General features: G+C 38.6%; 1 protein-coding gene across 2 annotated transcripts in view; it reads right to left on the reverse strand.

Moving 5' to 3' along the window:
- Positions 1-19071, reverse strand: part of LOC117405095 (cyclic AMP receptor 3-like) — a 110090-nt gene that overhangs the window by 65189 nt on the left and 25830 nt on the right. The window lies entirely within an intron of this gene.

Here is a 19071-nt window from a genome sequence, read left to right on the forward strand (position 1 = left end):
CAGGCCTATTGCTGATAGGAAGCGACTGTCCCTTAAGACATGTGAAGAAAGAGTGATCTCCTAATGATCCCTCCACTGAGCTGTGCAGGAAAGCCCGATATCCACCACGTGAAGGTTGAAGAAAAAAAAAAAAACTGAACTGAGCAGAGCATGGTCTGATCAGCCCCCTCGGAGCTGTGCTTGGCTGCTCTCCAGCCTGTGAGATCAGCCAGGGGGCAGAGCTCAGCATTCCTCCCACACTCTGCAGCCCTGGCAGGTGCAGTCCCGCATCGCTGGCTGCCAGAGGGGAAACCAGGCACAGCGGAACCACACAGCAGGGAGTAGCAGACAGAGCGCAGGCCCAGGATCACACACACACACCATGGATCAGAATGTCAGCCCGTCAAAGACCAAATAAACAAACAACGAGAGACACTGACAAGGGTTACTTGCCTGGTTTGTTTTTAGAAACACACAAATTGATTTAAATTCATATCTTATCAATGAATTGGAAATAAACTATATATATATATATATATATATATATATATACATATAGTATTTTGAGGTAGGCCAGAAGGTGCGACAGAATTTGAGGAAATTATTGTTGCTATTTAAAATGCACAATGTGCTGTATATTAAAATCAATTGTTTGTGCTCATTACCCAATCAATGTGGAGCTGAATTTTTATATGTTTAAAATAAACTGTTTTGTACACAGGATGACACTGCAGATAAAATGTTACCATACGTAACTGGGTAATAAAACTGTTTCATGTTTCCCAGTAATGGTGAACAAAATGAATAATGATATCAAGGTCATATGGTGTACACTCTACAATACAAATAGGGCTTCTGTTTTTATTAATTTCATTTTTCGGTGCTTATTTTTGTAAATCGTTTTTTTAAGGCTTTTGATTTTTATATACTGTATGAAATTATTGTTTTAGGTTACTTTCCAAAATTCTTGGCCGTTTTTTTCTGTCACAATATGTATAGTAACTCAACAGTACTTCAATTGTACCTTCTTTCCTTTGCTGTCTTCCATAATGAAATCCTTATGGTTACGGGCATATTCTTCTGGGGTTTTTGTGTGTTTAGGCATTTTCTTTTTTACATTTCACCACAATTTGCAATTCTGTCTTAAATTCCACAAGCTTTAAATCTTGTGAGCAATAACTTCTAATTGTAATCTCGTTTTAAATCTCGCAAGAGTGTTACAATCCTCCAATAGAAATGTAGGAATTTGCTGCCACTTAGTCGTTGGGGTGGGTTTAAAGTATTCAGAACGAATCAATGCGAGATACATGTCAGGAAGGAGGGACATTGGCCAACTGCACTGGGAAAGGGGTCTAGTCAACGTGAATTGAGTACCCATTTCCAGTGTTTTACCAGTGTTTATTGGATATACACTCTGATTTCAAATTTTTTTTGTATTGGTATTATGTTTTATCGTTTACCAGTTAAACCCAAAAATCAGAAACCCTAAATATAAAATCATAAGGATTCAGACTGGTGATCCTGTCAAGCCAACAGTGACTTGATCATTCTGTCCAGGTGCTAGAACGGTACTGCTGGATACCTTTTAATCAAACCTTTGATCAAAAAGAACTGCAATGTTTGGCCTGTCACTGCTACTATTTGTAAACAAACCAGTGCTTTGAACTTTTTATGAACTGCTGCACAACTCTGTTTTGTTTATATCCCAGTCCTGAAGAGTAAATCAGGGCTTGAATTTCATTTTTGTGTGCTGGGGGGATTTCCCACCTATGGGGGGGGGGGGGGGGGGGGGTTGGGTCCAAAATTTTAGGGGGGAATGGCAAAAGAAAAGGCACTTGCATATAAAAATTATATATATATATATATTACTGCATCATCATTCACACTGGTATTGCTTTAAAATAAGCTGCTTTCAGGAGACCTACAGCTGTTCATCACGGAGACAGAGCACTCTCCATTGTTTTTGCCATTGCCTGCCGTGAAGTTTTTGAAAGCAGCAGAAGAAAAAGGTGCTTTTCTTTTTAACCAGCGCTCCATTTCTTTTTTTATTTAACTCTTTACACACAGCCCGATTTCCGCCTGTTTTCGACTGTTTTGATTTATGTATGTTTAACAACTGGCTAGTTTGTACTGCATGCATGCAACATATCAAATGAAAGGCCAAAAAATGTTTTTTCATATTATGTAACAGGATCAGGCATACTATATGTAGTAGACATGAGATGGACTCCATAAGGTGCTGGAAGGTGTCTCAAAGCACATTAAGTCATTCAATTGTTAATATTTCAGACTGGATAAGCCTCTCACTTACGTTACCTCTGTCCGTCTGTGACAGTTGCCTTCCTTGGAGACCACTTTCCCTTTGTTTTGCCATTGCTTTTACCCTGTGATGACCGATGTATTGGAGCAGCCTACCAACATGACTGTTCTTGCTCATGTGGCACCTGCTCAACATGCACCCACTGTTATGCCTCTTTTTGCAAATGCTGGTATAACAACTTGTGCTAAAGAATGTCCTAACCAAGTTTCATTACAATTGAGTCAGCATTTCTCTAGAATTGACATCTCCACTATATCCCTCTCTCTGGCGACATCCATTTTACTTAGATTTTTATTGTATCTTCTATAGCCATTTTGTGGCATACTATCATAGTTAAAAATACAACATACAGTATATTCCAGCAACTTTACAGTGTAACAAAATGAATCTACTGATGTGCATAATTACTACGTTAAAGGTCAAATGCATGAAGCACGAAGAACAGTTAAAAAAGGTTCGATCTGTTTCTCAAGGCTGTCTAGGTCAGTTCACTGGTTAATTCAAGGCTGACTTCAGCCCACAACACAGAAGAAAGCAATGTGAACGCAGCCCCACACTGCGCACCTCTCACGAAGACGTTGTGTCAGACAGCACTGTGACTGAGGAACGCCTCCTGCGTTCCCCTTCCCGGCCTTGTAAATACAAAAATTAGCAGCTGTCAGACCTGCCAGACTCTAAGTGTTATGTGAAAACTGAAGGTTGTCAGGAAATCAATTTCCTCTGCATCTCTCTGAGGAGATGACGAGGTCTGGGCTGGGGTAGATCAGTGGATTAATGAGCCGCTGTCGTGAGCAGGCCTGTTGCCGTCCTGAGCTGTGAGCAGAACAGAGACCACAACAGGCCGCTACTGTGAACCCCCAACAGTACACAGCATCCTGGCAACTATAGGGCTTCAGCTACAGGCCAAACTGCATCTCTCAGTTGTCACTGGCAGACTCAGGGAGTTATATCAGCATAATCTTTCTGCTCATTCTGCAGCGCAATACATGCTAAATCTCTATTCCTGTGACAGGGATCATGTGGTACTGGTATTCTCAGCCAAGAAATAATGAGAAATATGTACTCTGGCAGACATTCCTTGGGGGATAGGAATAGGGAACTCTGGAAAAGACGAAGAGAGGTACAGCTATGGTGAAAAGTTTTGCATCCCCCTATAGAATTAACAAATTTTGCTTTATAAAGTGGAATAAAACCTGCTGAATAATGTTACGTTAACATATTCATTTATATATCGCTTTCTAGTTTTCCATATACTTGAAACAAGAACGAAAAACTGACAAATTAAAAAATTTGACATTTCGAAATCCAACATAAAATACAGTACTACTATTATGGCTTCTGGTAGACTTTTGTGATAACATTTTGTAGTTTCTTTGATTACATGATGCTAAATAAAAGATCTAAATTATGTTCACATAGTGTTTTTTTTTTTTTTTTAATTATGTTTAAATCCAAAATTTATACGTGATGCAAAACCTTTGGCCATAGCTGTAGCAGCAGAACCCACATGATTCTGAAGACATTTGAAGCTAGTTACTCCTAAAGTTTGTAGCTCTCCCTGGATTCGTATTTCTAATTGAATTTCATTGTTACTATGGGGGCAGTTCACAAGATGGCGGGAAATAAGAAAATTAGGTAAATGTCTATTACAGTCCACAACTTAAAACACTCAATCATAAATTCTGAGATCACTGAAGGCACTAGTCAAAACATTTGTCTAATCTCAAGGGCTGTTATTTTCTGAGGGTCATATTCTATACAGAGCCCTGGTTAAAACCCTAAGAGAAGGTCACATGAGGTATATGATGAATAGTATATAAACTAGACCACCCAGAACTGAAACCCTTTCAGTAAGGCTGTAGCAAGGCAATTTTTCACGCTACCTTACAAACTTAGACCAAGCCCCTCAAGCGCTGCTTCTCTGCTCCCCAGCTCCCGAAGAACAGCTTGTTTCCACAGGCAGGACTGCAGGAACAGCACTGAAATTGTACACGCTTGTTTGCAAGAGCTGATGGAGCAGAAAAACAGTGCTTCTGCTGCTTCTGTGAGCTCTCCACAGCTCTGTTCTTTAGCAGGCATCAATATCTCTATTCCAATAGACCTCCCCATCGATTAGATAGTTCTCATCTGCAGCGCTCTCTCAAGATGATCAATTTAGATGTCACTCTGGAAGGCTCTGTCTCGGGGAAAACACATCCCCAGGATTATATCAGCTGCTTGCATCTTTTATTACCAGCCCCATCAGTAATACAGTAGTCTGTCGAATATCCGACTGCTGTGGGACCAGAGTAAGGGCGGATATGTAAAAAGTGATATAAATGAATCCTGCTTTAAATACCATTATACACAGCTGTAACAATTACTATATTCACACAATTATTGTTTTGAGATTCTTTTATTAGGGAGCTCCCCTAAATCCCTTGTTTAGAAAGATACAGGGTATTAATGCTTGTGACAGAGTAGCCATCTGCCATGTGGATGCGTGCATTCGCTGCTGAGTGACAGACAGGAGATCAAGACAGAGGATGAAGCTGACATGCCCCGCAGGCGAACAGGATTTATTTACATATCAACACACTGAACAGCTCATGTGGCACGACCAGCAATGGCAGCGCACAAAGCACATTGCACGAAAACTTTGGTGGGATCTACAATCTCTGAACTAATCTTCTCTGTTCAATAATAAACTAACAAGCTTAATCTTGGTGGATAAACGGTTAGGGCGGATATGTGACGGGCAGATACACGACAGATTACTGAACTGTATTTGATGCAAACACGGGTTTATAAGACTGGTGGTAATTACTTGTTCACGGATATAAAATCAATTCAAATCAAATTTCACAGGTACTGTACATATGTTACATATGTTTTCAGCAAGTGATTAGCAAAAGTAAGCGTGATTGTTTTAGGCATCACTTCGTGTGTCAGGGAGTTTGATTTATAGGAATTAATCACAGGGGTATGACTATGGTGAAGTGGCACTGCATTGATTTTAACTGAATACCAACATCTCTAACAGTGCATTGGGGTCTTTTTTAGTAAAGTCACTGTAAAAGTATGCAAACACTAGGAGTGTCCTATGCCCCTATTCAAATGGTTATATTAATTAAACATGCCTCTCTAAGTCTGTTCAATTGATCTAAAAATGGGCAGATACAGTACCACCGTCTCTTAAATCACTCTTCTCTTGTTCCAGACTGATAGATACACACATTCTAAAGTATCAGAGGTGTATTTGGATGCACCACAGTTTAGATCAATTATATAGACCCTTCTTTCAGACATCCGCTGAAGCATGGAGAGGTGTAACTATTCACACCAACTGGTCAACTTGTAAAATTACAATGGCTTGTATACTAACCCTGTTTGTTTCTGCTTAGAATGACCAAGAGCACTTAGTTCTCACGTCATCGCCTCCAGGTGTGGGCATTAGGGATATTTATGTACCCAGGAGTTGTGAGGACCAATTCAATTAACTTTTCTCCTATATTTTTAGTTTTCAAAGAACAAATGTGGGGTGCATTTCAAAGAACAAATGTGGGGTCTTTTGATTTAGGAAACATACCATGAATGTGCATTAATTTATATAGAGGTTACTACATATTTGCTGTGTTTATTACATTAATTTATTACAGCCCCCCCCCCCCCCCCCCCCCACCCCAAGAGGCACAGACAAATGAGTTTATTGTTTTGTTTTTTTCAATAAAATGACCATCCATCCCTAACTAACCGAAAATATATTTGCTGTCTAGTCTCAATTAAATACATTTTTATCTGGGTAAAAAGGTTTTAGGAAAAGCCTGCCATAAACAAAACCAACTTGTCCACAGTTTATTCTGGTTATTGCACAAATTTATATTTTTTCTTTAAAAACCTGTTTTCCAGCTAAAAGTTAATTGAATTGTTTTTTGCATCAATGGTTGCCTACAAAACATTCGTATTCCAAGTTTACAGTTCCACTTGTTTGTTTTCCTTTCCCCTTTTCTGTACTATCAACCCATGAATAAAATGCAGAGAACATCAGCGAGTTATGAAGTTATCTAAGCAGACTACTAGGAATGACCTTTTTTCTTCTGCACATCAGCGCAATGTCATGGCATTCTATACAACGCGGCAGCAATCATCTGCAGGTCACTTCATTTACATGACCTCATTAGGGTCTACAGTAGGGTTGGACGATAATGACATTTTCAGTTATCAATTATCGGCCGTAAATTATCACGATAATCATGATTATCGGCTGAAAAAATAACATATGTAAAATGTCTTGGAATTTATCAAATTTAAAGCTATATATACTTAAGCAATATGACAACTGCCTCTACGAGTTTAGAAGAAATAAAACTAGACAATTTTCAAAAAGACCAGCATCTTTAATAAAAGTTATGAAACAATGGTTGGTTACTAAAAAGCACAAATAATATAACCAAATGTTTGTTTGGTAGCTTTTCAACTTTTGAAATATAGGCTACTTATTAAAAAAAAGTGTTTTTAAAAAAAAAAAAAAAAAAAAAAAAAAATTATAAATTGCGACTCAAAAATATCAGCTTTTCCACACTGCCTACAGACGGGCTTATTACCTTGCGGATCACTTTCTGTCACTCCAAAAAACTGCCACACAGGACTGATGCTGTTTCTTTTTTCTAAAATCTTTTCGGAAGGTTTGGTAGTTTCTGCAGTTGCCATCGCCATTAGCTCAAACGTTTGCCTTTACTCGGTGAATCTTACATCACATGTTACAACTTCCCACTACGCAGTGAGCACAGATCACGTGTTACGCCTCACGCACAGTTAAGTCCTGTCTTACTGCTTCAATGCAGAGTTACTGTTACACACAAGCATATTATAGTGGGTAACGGACGATAAATTGATTATCGATAATTATTTTACAACGCAATACAATTATCGATGCAAAAACATTATCGATAATATCACGATAATCGATTATTGTTCCAACCCTAGTCTACAGAGGACAGATCATTTCAGTGCTTTAAAAATATACGTAAGAAGTTGCCAGCAATTAACTTTACAAACAAGTGCAATATCTGAAAACATAAGTGGTTCTCTTTGGTACCCCTGAAATGTTAGCTACTGAAGACCCACTGCAGCCTGATCCACGGCCATCAGCAAACAAAAGCATTTCTGTGCCGGAGGACCGTGTGCTAACACAGTCCACAGCATCCAGGGGCACTCAGCCATTGCTCAGGGCTCTGCACTAGCTCTGAACCCAAGCACAGTAACTGGATGCGATGTGAAAAGCTTTATTTGAGAATTCATGCGCAGTTACCAAGGGCAGTTTGAACACAAAGCATGCTGCTTCCCCTATGCAGCTCAGAAATATTACTACTGCAGCTGAAGGATTGTTGGTGTTAACAGCACTGTGTATTGGCAGCGGCTGGCTCTTCAGAAGGAAAGCATCAGATCACACCTTCCAGCACCTTCCCCTCTTAGTTATACAGAGCAGCTGTGCGAGCCTGCCTGCTTCACATGTGCAGACAAAAGCTGGCTGCTCGGAACAAAAGCGATTCTGCCCACATGAACAAATAGGCTGTGACAAGTTTTGTGTTCAGATAGAATGCTAAGACAAATTACAGACCATCATGCTATACTCTTACCCCGACTTTTTTTTTGGTTATTTATTTATTTATTTTTTAATCTGCCCCACCCAGAGCAATTATGGGCTTAATTATAGCAGTCTGCATAAAAAAAGCCTTTGATTTTAAAACATGCACAGTTTTTCAATAAATAAAGGCGCTCTGCCACATTTGCTGAATTATCTTGAATGTTCTTTTTCTAAATCAATATTTTGTAACATTTCTGTTAACCGATTTGAAATAATTGTCGTATTTCATCCTGTCGTAAATTCTAAAGGTAAAACTAATAGAGAAACATTTTGGCTTATGTCTATCAGTGAATTTTCTATATTTAAAAGAACATATACTTTTAAATTAGTGTATAGCACATCATTTTTACATCTAGCTTGTTTTAACATGTATAACAATATAAATGTTTAAAAATATGCTTAATTGACCTTTAAAAAAAAAAAAAAAAAAACAGATCAGATGCTACAATCTGCGCTTTCAACTACACTGACATCAGAGTATAAACATTTCCTGTTTGTGAGAAGTGTGTGTAACAAAGTACAGTGGTTAATGACACCTATACACACCCAGCACAGCGCACCGACTGCTAGGCTCAAAATTAATCTAAATCCAAAAAAATACAAGTTTCAGCATAACTGGATAAGTGTTTCTCTATATAAATGTAATATTGCACAGAGGGATGGACGGATGAGCATTGAAGTGGATGATAAAATGATACATTTACAAATACGTTTTTAACTGCTAGCTGCTTAGTGATCGTACAGGGTGGAAATTAATCTTCATCATAGTCCTCTGCCCTGCACTCTTATCCTAAACTGTGGTGCACACAGCGTGGCAGTACACCCGAGGGCCTGCAATTGAAGCGTACTGCATTTACTGCAGTGGGGTAGATCAGAGGAGGGGACCTTGCCAGCTATCAAATTAGCTCAATGAATTTAGAAGTACAGCTGATTTCTAGAAAGGGGCTATACACTCAGCACACACAGCCACTAGGCTCAGGGAATTTTAACCAGCAGAGAAATCCAAAGCATGCCTTCTCTCCCTCCGGATCTGCACATTACTATCCTCTACCATTCTTCTTACCATTCTTTAAAACAGGGGGAGCTAACCCTAGAAATACTGATTTCCAATTCCGACCCTGTGCCAATAAAGACTGCAGTGTTTTCAAGAAACTTTGCTGTATTTTGTGTTGTCCATATCATAGCAGAACATTGAACTGCAGAATACATTTCTCAACCCCTGTAACAATGCTTGTTTTCTGTTCGAACAATACGTCACTCATTTCAGTTAGAGGGTCAGCAATGTTTCAGGAGGGAGCTTTATCTGAATGCACTACAATGTGTATTAGATAAACGTTAGTAAAAGGTGAGAAATGTATTCCATGGGTGATTTACAGCAAAACAAAATGGATTTCTCCGATATGGCCAACACAGGACACAACAAAGATAAAATATGTGTTTCTTGCAAACACTGCAGGGGGTTCTGCAACACAAGAACAACGACAACTAAACCATATAATTTCTTCCTTTACTGATATTGTTGTGAAGACACAGATTGATTAAAAAACTACGACACGACTGGAGGAATCGAGATAATTATTAATTTCCATGTGAGGTGCCATGCAAGTTTCTCACTGAAGCTATGGGAATGTTATCAGTCAGGGGATGTGTGTTGTCAACTTAAAGTTCAAAACAGATTAACTTAATGGTAGTATAATTAAGGCGCACACATTGAAATTGTTGTCAGCAGGGAAGCTTTCATAGGTGTTGAATCTGAGACTAATAATCAAAATAGTCTCACTCTATTACCTTTAGTCTCACACTGGTAATGCAAAAAGCCCATGTGGGGAACGAACTAGAAGCATCTTCAAATAGTCTTTAATAGGAAAAATACTGCTATAAAGAATGCTGAGCTCAAACTTTAAAATAAGTTTCAAGGGTGAAAAACAAAATAAGAATTTGAAAACACGAGTGGTACGTGGGTGAGAAAATTCTGTAATTTTGCACACCCTATTTATTCTAAGTTAAAAAACGGGCACACGTGCTGCTAGCTCATTCTGTTTTCATGACTAAAGAGTCTAGGGACAACAAACCAAAAGAAAAAAAAACACATTAGAAGTCATTTATCACTATTTGACAGTGTAAGAAATTGCTACAACCCCCAGCAACACTTTTAAATTCCTATTTTATTCTAGTCTCCATTTTAAAACAGGTTTTAATTAAATCCATTTATAATCTTTCGGTGTAGAAGGCCAGGTGGAACATGCTGATGCATAACTGGGCCGGAGTTGTGAGCGCACACAGTTTAAGATTCTTTATGCAGCTAATAAATAATGAGGATCTTGGCAAAATTATCTGGGCCAAATAGGAGGTAAAACACAAATCTGTGTCAGTCTGAGCCAAGATTAAAAGTTAGAGCTGGATAACATGCCCGAGCCTCGACAAGCCTGACACTCAGGGTAGCACAATCATTATATACATTCCAGCTCACAATCCCTGGCTCTCTGCAAAATAATCAAACCAGCCTGACAATCTGTAAAGGCAGAGCACCAGGTGCATTGAGCCCCTTAACCCCTAACCACTTCTGACATGCCGATAGTTGTCTGTCCGGAAACCAATCAACAACAATAAAGTGCCGTCAATCAGCAAATACCTCCCGGCATGCATCGCCTACGTGTGCAGCATATCAATGGTAAGAAGCATTAGGCACAGTGCTCTAAAAGGGAAAAGTCTCCAGCATCAGGAACATATATCACACATATAGCATGCTTTCCCTGCTACGACTTTAAACACAAAATCGGTATCATGGGAATAGGAATTACCATTTGTATATCATGGTATGTAGAGTATCTATACAAGATGACAGGTTTATGTATACCCAGATTCCAAATGACTGTTCTTGGATATAAATTAAGACTAGAAAATCTAAAAAGAAAAGTGGAATAAAAAATATATATAATACACAAGCACCCTTTTGTACAAGCTTTGTAAATATTTTAAGACAAACAGCGCTTGAAGTGATTTCCTACTTTGTATGGAATTGTAGGTGGGAGAGGGACAGATAAGGTTGACAGAAGCCAGTGCTGTACTGTACTGTAAAAGAGCGGGGATACCCCTGGGACCAGGAACAATCAGCTCTGCAAACAATTCAGCAGACAGGCCTTTCGTTATACAGACTCGGCCTGGCCTTATAAGGTTTAAACCTTGTGGACTTTTGGCACAGGCACCAAGATGTCATTAAACCAGAATTTATGAATCTAGTCTCTTTGCAGAGCTCACTGTAATAAACGAGCGCGATTAGAGAATGCCTTGGCTGCCACCCAAACTAAACAAAGGAGTACTGAAACATGCTTTCTTTATGTCAGGATAGCTCAAACTGCCTGGCACCTGAAGAGAGCCCAATACAGGAAAGAGCAGTGCAATGTAAACTGTTTTCATTAACCCTAACAAAACCCAATAATCCTACGCAGACAGACTACAGCTGGGTATCCTAATAAAAGTGTAGCATGGTAGACTAACATGCTAACATTGCAGTCTCCATGTTTATACAATGCTTAACCAGAACTACTGATGGTTTTCAATTGCATATGCTTTAAGCTGCAGTAACATTTTACAAGGGTAGGATTAACCCTTTTTTCAAAGTGGAAAGGCTACTTCTACTACCCCCAATGCATCCCGCTGCACTAGGAATAATACTTGAATCCCCGTAACTAATGCAAAACATGAACAATCAATACACAAATTGATGCTGCAGATGCAGGAAGCTTTCAAGAGCATTAGATTATTGCTGCTGCTTGGTTCGATGTTGAAGGATTATATACACAGTGAGTCTGTGAAAAAGCCTGAAATCAGAACCAGGACCTACTGGATCCCAGTCTGTTTTCATCACTAAGCTGTACCACCCCCTCATTTGACTTAAATCCAAAACTAGCACCTAGAGGCTTAAACGAGCTGAAAAGCCTGATTTTCCAGTGCATCGAGCTAATAATGTCCGTGAAAGGTTCCAAATGAGGGGTCAAGAGTCAGCAGCCCTTCCATTATCTCCTGAATTAACTGCTATTTAATGATTCAACAGAGCACAGAAAGGCTGAATCTGGGCTCCGCAGCCTCTTGATGACTTGGCATTCTCCACACTACTGAATCCGTCCCTCGGTAAGGCAATTATAACGCAATCAAAAATCCCTTTGACATGGCTTCCTGCAGAGCATTATTTTAAACGGATCGCTTGTAGCACTTGTACTGTACATCGCACACACCAAAGTAAAATGTAATGGTTCTGTTAGTTTTCTACCAGTCAAAAAGTATATGTTACCCATCTCAGTTCATAATAAAGTACCTGCTTACGTTAACATAATGCATAACTTACAAGTAGCAAATTAAAATGTGTACCCTGATCACAGTCCAAACAGCAGATACATGTGAAATGAATGAGCAGGGTTAGCTCCTATCTGGATACTCACATTTCAAAGCGATCTGTTTTCATTTCCTTTACCAAGTTGAGGTAGAGGTTCAATGTGATAAGGCAGACCCAGGCCAAGGAACAGGGAATCTCAAGACAAGGCAGGGTCCATTGAGATGCATGCACTGTAACATCTTCTTTCAGTGGCAGCATAGCAAACAAGTAACAATACACTGTAAAAGGATCAGCATTCATATTTCACTTTGAGTTGATTTTTTAATATAACCTTAAAAGACTTCATAGAAGGGGCAAGTCTCAACATTGTTAGGGATTTTAGTGGATGCTGCTTGCCCAGCAAAGGTTAAAATAGTTTGACTTATAGGAAGGTGTAAGAGACACCTGTATTCATTCAGTATTCTAGAAAAGTGGCAGTGACGTTATCTGTAATGCTGAATTCTATATTATCTGTAATGCTGAATTCTATATTTTCCCACTGGTGACTTCTATTTGGCAGTTGATTATTTCGGTAGTTCGATCTCAAGTGTAAATATGTTTTTTTTATCTAGATCTCCCATACATGGTAAAAAATGAGGCCATCGAAAGAGATCATAAGTTACAAAGCTCTTGCTCTACATACATACAACACCTGCTCTAAAACCCTTTTCTCCATGACATTTGGTTTATGTATCATCTACCACAAATGCAGCAAACAGTTGAGCTGAAATGATCGATTACTCTTACTACTGTATTACTATTATTATTCACCAGCATTAATCCTGTTCCAGATCTAAGATACAATGAGATTAAAACAACACTCAAGTGTGCTTTGTTAGGCAGTACACTACCAAATCTGTCTACCTGCATCATTTAGTTGATGGCTACTGTAATATGTTTCAAGGACAACAATCATGCAATCAAGTGATGTTGAAGCCAGTTAGATACAACCAGCAGACCCCTTGTCTTCTGCTAACCTCAATATTTCATCACAAAGTTGACAAAACTCCTAGATGAATAAGCAAAGCAGCTGTGTGGCTTTGTGTTTGTCCAGTGGAATAAATTACTGAGCAGTTTGGTACTCAGTTTCAGAGTTATCTTATTGAATGTAATGTTCTTGGTGTTTAGATTCACTACCTGGTGACTTTTTAAAATTCTGAATTTGAACGCACCTTTGTGGCCTCAAGCTCAGAAATTCCAGAGTATAACCACTGGCCTGTCCCCCTGCCCTTATTGGATGTAATAAATGCCACATATATCTTACTGTATCTTACTGATATATCTTGGTGCATACTTGGTACTTCGCTTCTTCTCCCCATTCATGTCCTGTGTTAGGGGTTATGGGACTTTGTCTGACCTGTAAAATGCTGTGGCAAAGAAAGGTGAAGGTGAAAAGAAAGTTTAGAAAACATAACAATCAAACAGAGAGAGGACAGATGGAATGCCAACATGAGGCAAGAAACTGTTCATCAAATATTTCTACTTAAATCAGCTCGCATGGAAATAGTGTAACCAGAAGGGACATTTTGTTCAAACTGAAAAAAACCTGTTCCCCTGGTTTGTACTGCTGCTAGTCATATTTTCCATGCTAGGCTTTTCCCCTAGCAAGGTTCCAAAGGCATTCTGTTCTTTTATTGTTTCAGCTGGTAGCACTGTCCTGTTTCGAATACCCTACTCTACATGTAGAGCTGCGTCGAAATACCCCCTATATCCACACTATGTGGGATTTTAGTAGTCTGTTCTGCTAATCAGAAGGTCACAGCAGATGGGCAACCAATTACAATGCAAACACCACAACCACTCACCTACAGCCAATAATATTAGTCATACCAGGTGCCATGTCAAGGGCTGCAAAACCTACATGTTGACACAGTCTAGTCTTTGACTAAGAGATCCAGCATTAGGAGAGTATCTATAATCTTTTCTCATGAATTATAAAAAGAGTATACATTGGTCCCTAAATGAGTAGATGAGGTTTTAATCCTTACACTTTCCTTTTTATCTCTGTTTTTGAATATATGCCTGCTGCTGAGTGTGAGTGATAATAATCTGCTACAGGGTTGAGCAGCCTGAGCTAATATATGGGTCACATGTGCGTCCCACAGACACCCTGAAGGCCAGTAAGCTCCCTGACTTGGTCTTGGACGTTGATAATAAAGTTGATATTTTAGACAACAAGACTGCCTGTTTTGTTATGTTTTTATTTTTTCTGACCTGATTTATCAGTGTTCATGGGGAAAATAGTGCAAATAATTAATTTCTCAGTTTAAAATGTTGGGGTAAAATTGATGGCGGAATGGAAAAGGAGCTTGTCTGCATTGATTCGCTATGAATGCTCTGTTTAAGTTAACTTGGCTCAGTACTACAACACTGTGTTAAACAAACTCGTGTTGCACTAAAACACACAAGTACTGCACCTACTGAATTTAAAGTCATGTTACATGTTACACGCTTCAGTGGGCAACACTGTGTGTGAAAAAAAAATCAGTAAAAATCTTCTGAATCTCAAACAGAACAATTGGGTGCGCAGGATTACCAGGTCAGAAGACGATTATATGTCTATCCGCTGCCACATAAATAATTCGATTTTTATTTTTAGTAATTACTGCCTACAGTTAATTAGGAGGCAGTGTATTACTATATGAAATTAATTAAAAATGCATGCATTTCAAGTAGTCTCATCTGACAGAAATCAGTAAACCGTGCACTATCCATGTCTTGTTTGGCTGAAGGGGCTTCATTTTCGCAGTCTTGCACTTGCAGAGCTGCGTGCAAGCACTGTGCATTAGGTGATCATGCGCCAGGCTCCTGAATTGTATCGGTTATCTCTAACTTGATTCACTGTGCATGACATCAGTGGCACTGGGGAATTCTCAATCTATAACGTTCCACTCACTATGAAAACAGTCTCTGTTCTACTGCTGACTATATTCAAATGACTTCTGTATGAAACTCTTGTTATAGAAGTGCAAACAGACAATGCACCAATGCATGTCTATTTAGTCTGTATTTATTTACTATTAAAATGTATTGAAAGCTATAGTAAGATGTATTATATATATATATTATAATGATTTGGTAATACAGCAACATAACGTCTAAAATCAAGACCGCTCTCTTTCTTTTCATATCCCATTGTATTACATTGGCCCCCTGTGTGTATCCCCTTCTGTAAGTATACTGTAAAGTGCTTTGTTTTAGTATTGTCAGGTGGCCACAATGCCCTGCAGCCAGTAGTATACAGAATCTTTGTCTATATAATCACATGTTTTGTTTTTTTTTCCTTGACGGTGAATTGACTGGAACAATGCATCTGCTGTGTTCATTTTTTTTAATAGGGTTTTCTCTGATCTTGCGGATCAAAGTATGACATCACACAGTTAGAATAGAAGGGAGAGGGTATCCTGCCCTTTTTCCATATCGCCCAGGAGGTGGAAACTGAACAGAAAGAAATATATATTCCAGTCAGATGCAGGCATGTAAAAGGAGAGCCGGAAATGAAATCTCCCGACTTCTAGGACAAAGTACTGACTGTGAGGCTGTAGAACCCCCACCAATAACACTTTGAAATACAGGCAGCAATCTGGAGAGAGCAACACAGACCTGTCCATCACCAACTGAGCCGAGGCCTCTGCTGATCTGTGAGCAGACGCTGCCAAGCAGCTGCGCCTGTCCAAAGAGTTGCTATCTGACACTGACGCCTGCAGAGGCCTGGGAGGAGAAGAGTCCATAATATGGAAAATAGAGCACTACATGATACTACAAATGCCGTCTTGCTAGTTTCAAATTAAATCCTATTTTTTTTTTTTTAATTTGACTCATTTTAATAGCATTCTGTGGAGTTTGGTAAAATTAAACATGACATATTTAACATAGGACATGTGCAGGACACAGCTTGTGATGTTTTCCTCAGCTGTGGGTCTACAGGGCAGAGCAAATTATCAGCTGTGGATATTAACAGATATTTCTCCAACACAACACTTTATTCCATTTAAAAAAAAAAAAGTAATGATAGGGAGTGCTTGGTGGGTCAGTGTGTGCTGCATACAATTACAACATAGTGTTTTTAATTTCTCTGTATATGCAGGCCCCTAATGTCTGCGGTTAATGCAATTACTCAATTATTTCATTATTTTACTTATTTAAAAAGATTGTTACCCGACAAGAAGCATATAATGTTATCTTTATAGTTTTTCTTGAAAGAATTTTAACAATGTAAAAAAAAAAACACACCACAAAAAGGAGCAAACTTCCCAAGCTATAACAGAGCCTATATACAGCATTCACATCCCTCTGCTGATAAAGGCACTACAAGGGCAGGAAGACACTTGTGCTTAAACTACACGGAAGACATTGAGAAAGACTTTGTCACTAAACAAAGTTTATTTTAGTATTTTGAAATTGTGTTCATACTACCTTCTGTAATGTCAACATACTGGAAAGCAAACTATGAATTAAAGTAGTAAACATTTACCAAGGAATCATATTTTAGTGTAAACCTGAAAAAGACTGTGGGGCACTTTCCAGTGGAGCCTTGCATTGCCTTACACTGCCCCTATTGAGGGATTAAAGTGAACTGGCTCAACTGCATACAGCACCTGGAGGTTCACTTTACCAGCACAGTAATTCACAGGCTGTTACGTGAAGTCCTGAGCATAGAGCTAAACATCCACAAACAAAGTGTTTCATCATGATTGGCGTGTGTCCCACATACTGGGCATGGTCGAACTGTCTTTCTTGATGACAAATCACTTTGAAGGCTATTGCTCAGAAGCTTTGCTTTCTTCCGGCAGGTGAAGGTTATAGAAGCTAACAGCTCATTTTAATCACAATGACACTTGCATAACCTGGAGCAAACGGAGAAGACTGCTTACATTTTTTTTTCTGCTGGGTCCAACTTCTGTCTATAAAGGGAGAGGGAGCAAATGTTGCAGTTTTGCAAAGTCTCAGAGTTCAAGAGATCTGACCCAGGAGTGGAAGTGTCAGAATCCAATGTTCACTACTCAACTAGGGAGTACAAATTAAGAAACTTCTGTGTTTGGGGACACACAATGCAAAATATCAGGGTACTATGTTGAAACAAGTGCAAAGGGACATTTTCAGATAGTAACCAAATAGTTTTAACTGTATAAAATTCAAACAATAGTTTAACTGCTCCTTCTTGCTATAGAAGTTGTAAATGATTTGAATTATTTTAATACTCTTAGAATATATTTATTATTTGTTTATTTAGCAGACGCCTTTATCCAAGGCGACTTACAGAGACTAGGGTGTGTGAACTATGCATCAGCTGCAGAGTCACTTACAATTACGTCTCACCTGAAAGACGGAGCACAAGGAGGTGAAGTGACTTGCTCAGGGTCACACAATGAGTCAGTCGAAAAACTGACAAGTTGAAAAATGTGACATTTCGAAATCTAACCTGAAATACAGTACTACTATTATGGCTTCTGGTAGACTTTTGCAATATAATTTGTTTCTTGATTACATGATGTTAAATATAAGAGCTAAATTATGTTCATTTAGTTATTTTTTTAATTATGTCTCAATCCTAAAATTCTAGGTGATGCAAAATGTTTGGCCACAGCTGTGTACTCCAACAGGCAAAAATTAGTATATCACAATGAGCACCAGATTTTAAATTTTAGTCACAGAGAGGGAGGAAAAATGTATTCAGCAAAATACTGCAACAAAGAAAAAAACTTTTAGTCGTATCAAAATTCACAGTGAATGCAGAGTACATGTGAGAAACTGGAGAACCTCAAATGGTTTACAACTAGCTACAACAAACAGAACACCCAGCTGTCCATATAAGATTTCACTCTGGTGGGTTTAGTGTTACCAGAACACCTTGATGCAAGTACCACCTTATTATGCACAGTTGTGTGTACTTTGTTTTCTATATTATTAAATATCTCCATTGACTCTTAGTCCATTCACAGCACAGGAATGTGAAACTTCACACGCCTGGATTTTTCCCATCTGAACTCCACAGTTTTGTTTTTCTTTTTTCCATTTCCATTCACTAAATATTTGTTTTAAATGTCCATGGGGTAAACAAAAGTTGAGAGGGTGCATTTCTATTGAATTGTTTATTTTGCACAGGTGCAGCCTACGACGTAAATATTTATAACAGCAAAAACCTTCCATTACTACAGCAGCCTTTGTCTTTGCAGTTGCCATCTGTTTTTGAGCTGGTATCAGCTCTGAACCCAGACGAAATAATGAAAATACTGTCACAATCCACGGGGCTCCAAAGTAAGATGCATATATTCAATTTCAGACATAGCACTATTAACCCTCCCCTGGCTTCTGCTACCAAACAAGTGCCAATATTGTTTCTTTCAATGACAAAACATGACCTTCGATATCAGAAATGGAAGAACTTATCAAATTGAAACAAAAAGAAGAATATAGAAAAAGCAGATCCACTCCTTACGTCCCTGGTTGCTGATACTATAAATAACTTGTGCTAAGAAATGTTAATACCCTTAAGTTTTTAAGCATGTAAAAAATGTAATAGTGGAATACACTATGTGCTTCACCTATACCCTAAATTACTTAATTGAGCCAATTAACTTAATCACCGAATTATTTAATTATACCTATTAATGGTACCTATGGAAGACTGTACCTTGAGACCCCCCTACTACAGACAGATAAGTGCCTCCTTATATCCCCAGATTATGATGCTGTCAATAACTTGTGGTAAAGGACATCACTACCAATTTTCATTGTAATCAGATAATCAGTTCTATAGATAGATGTAAAAAA

This window comes from Acipenser ruthenus, chromosome 9 (genome assembly GCF_902713425.1).
Source record: "Acipenser ruthenus chromosome 9, fAciRut3.2 maternal haplotype, whole genome shotgun sequence".
Lineage (NCBI taxonomy): Eukaryota > Metazoa > Chordata > Actinopteri > Acipenseriformes > Acipenseridae > Acipenser > Acipenser ruthenus.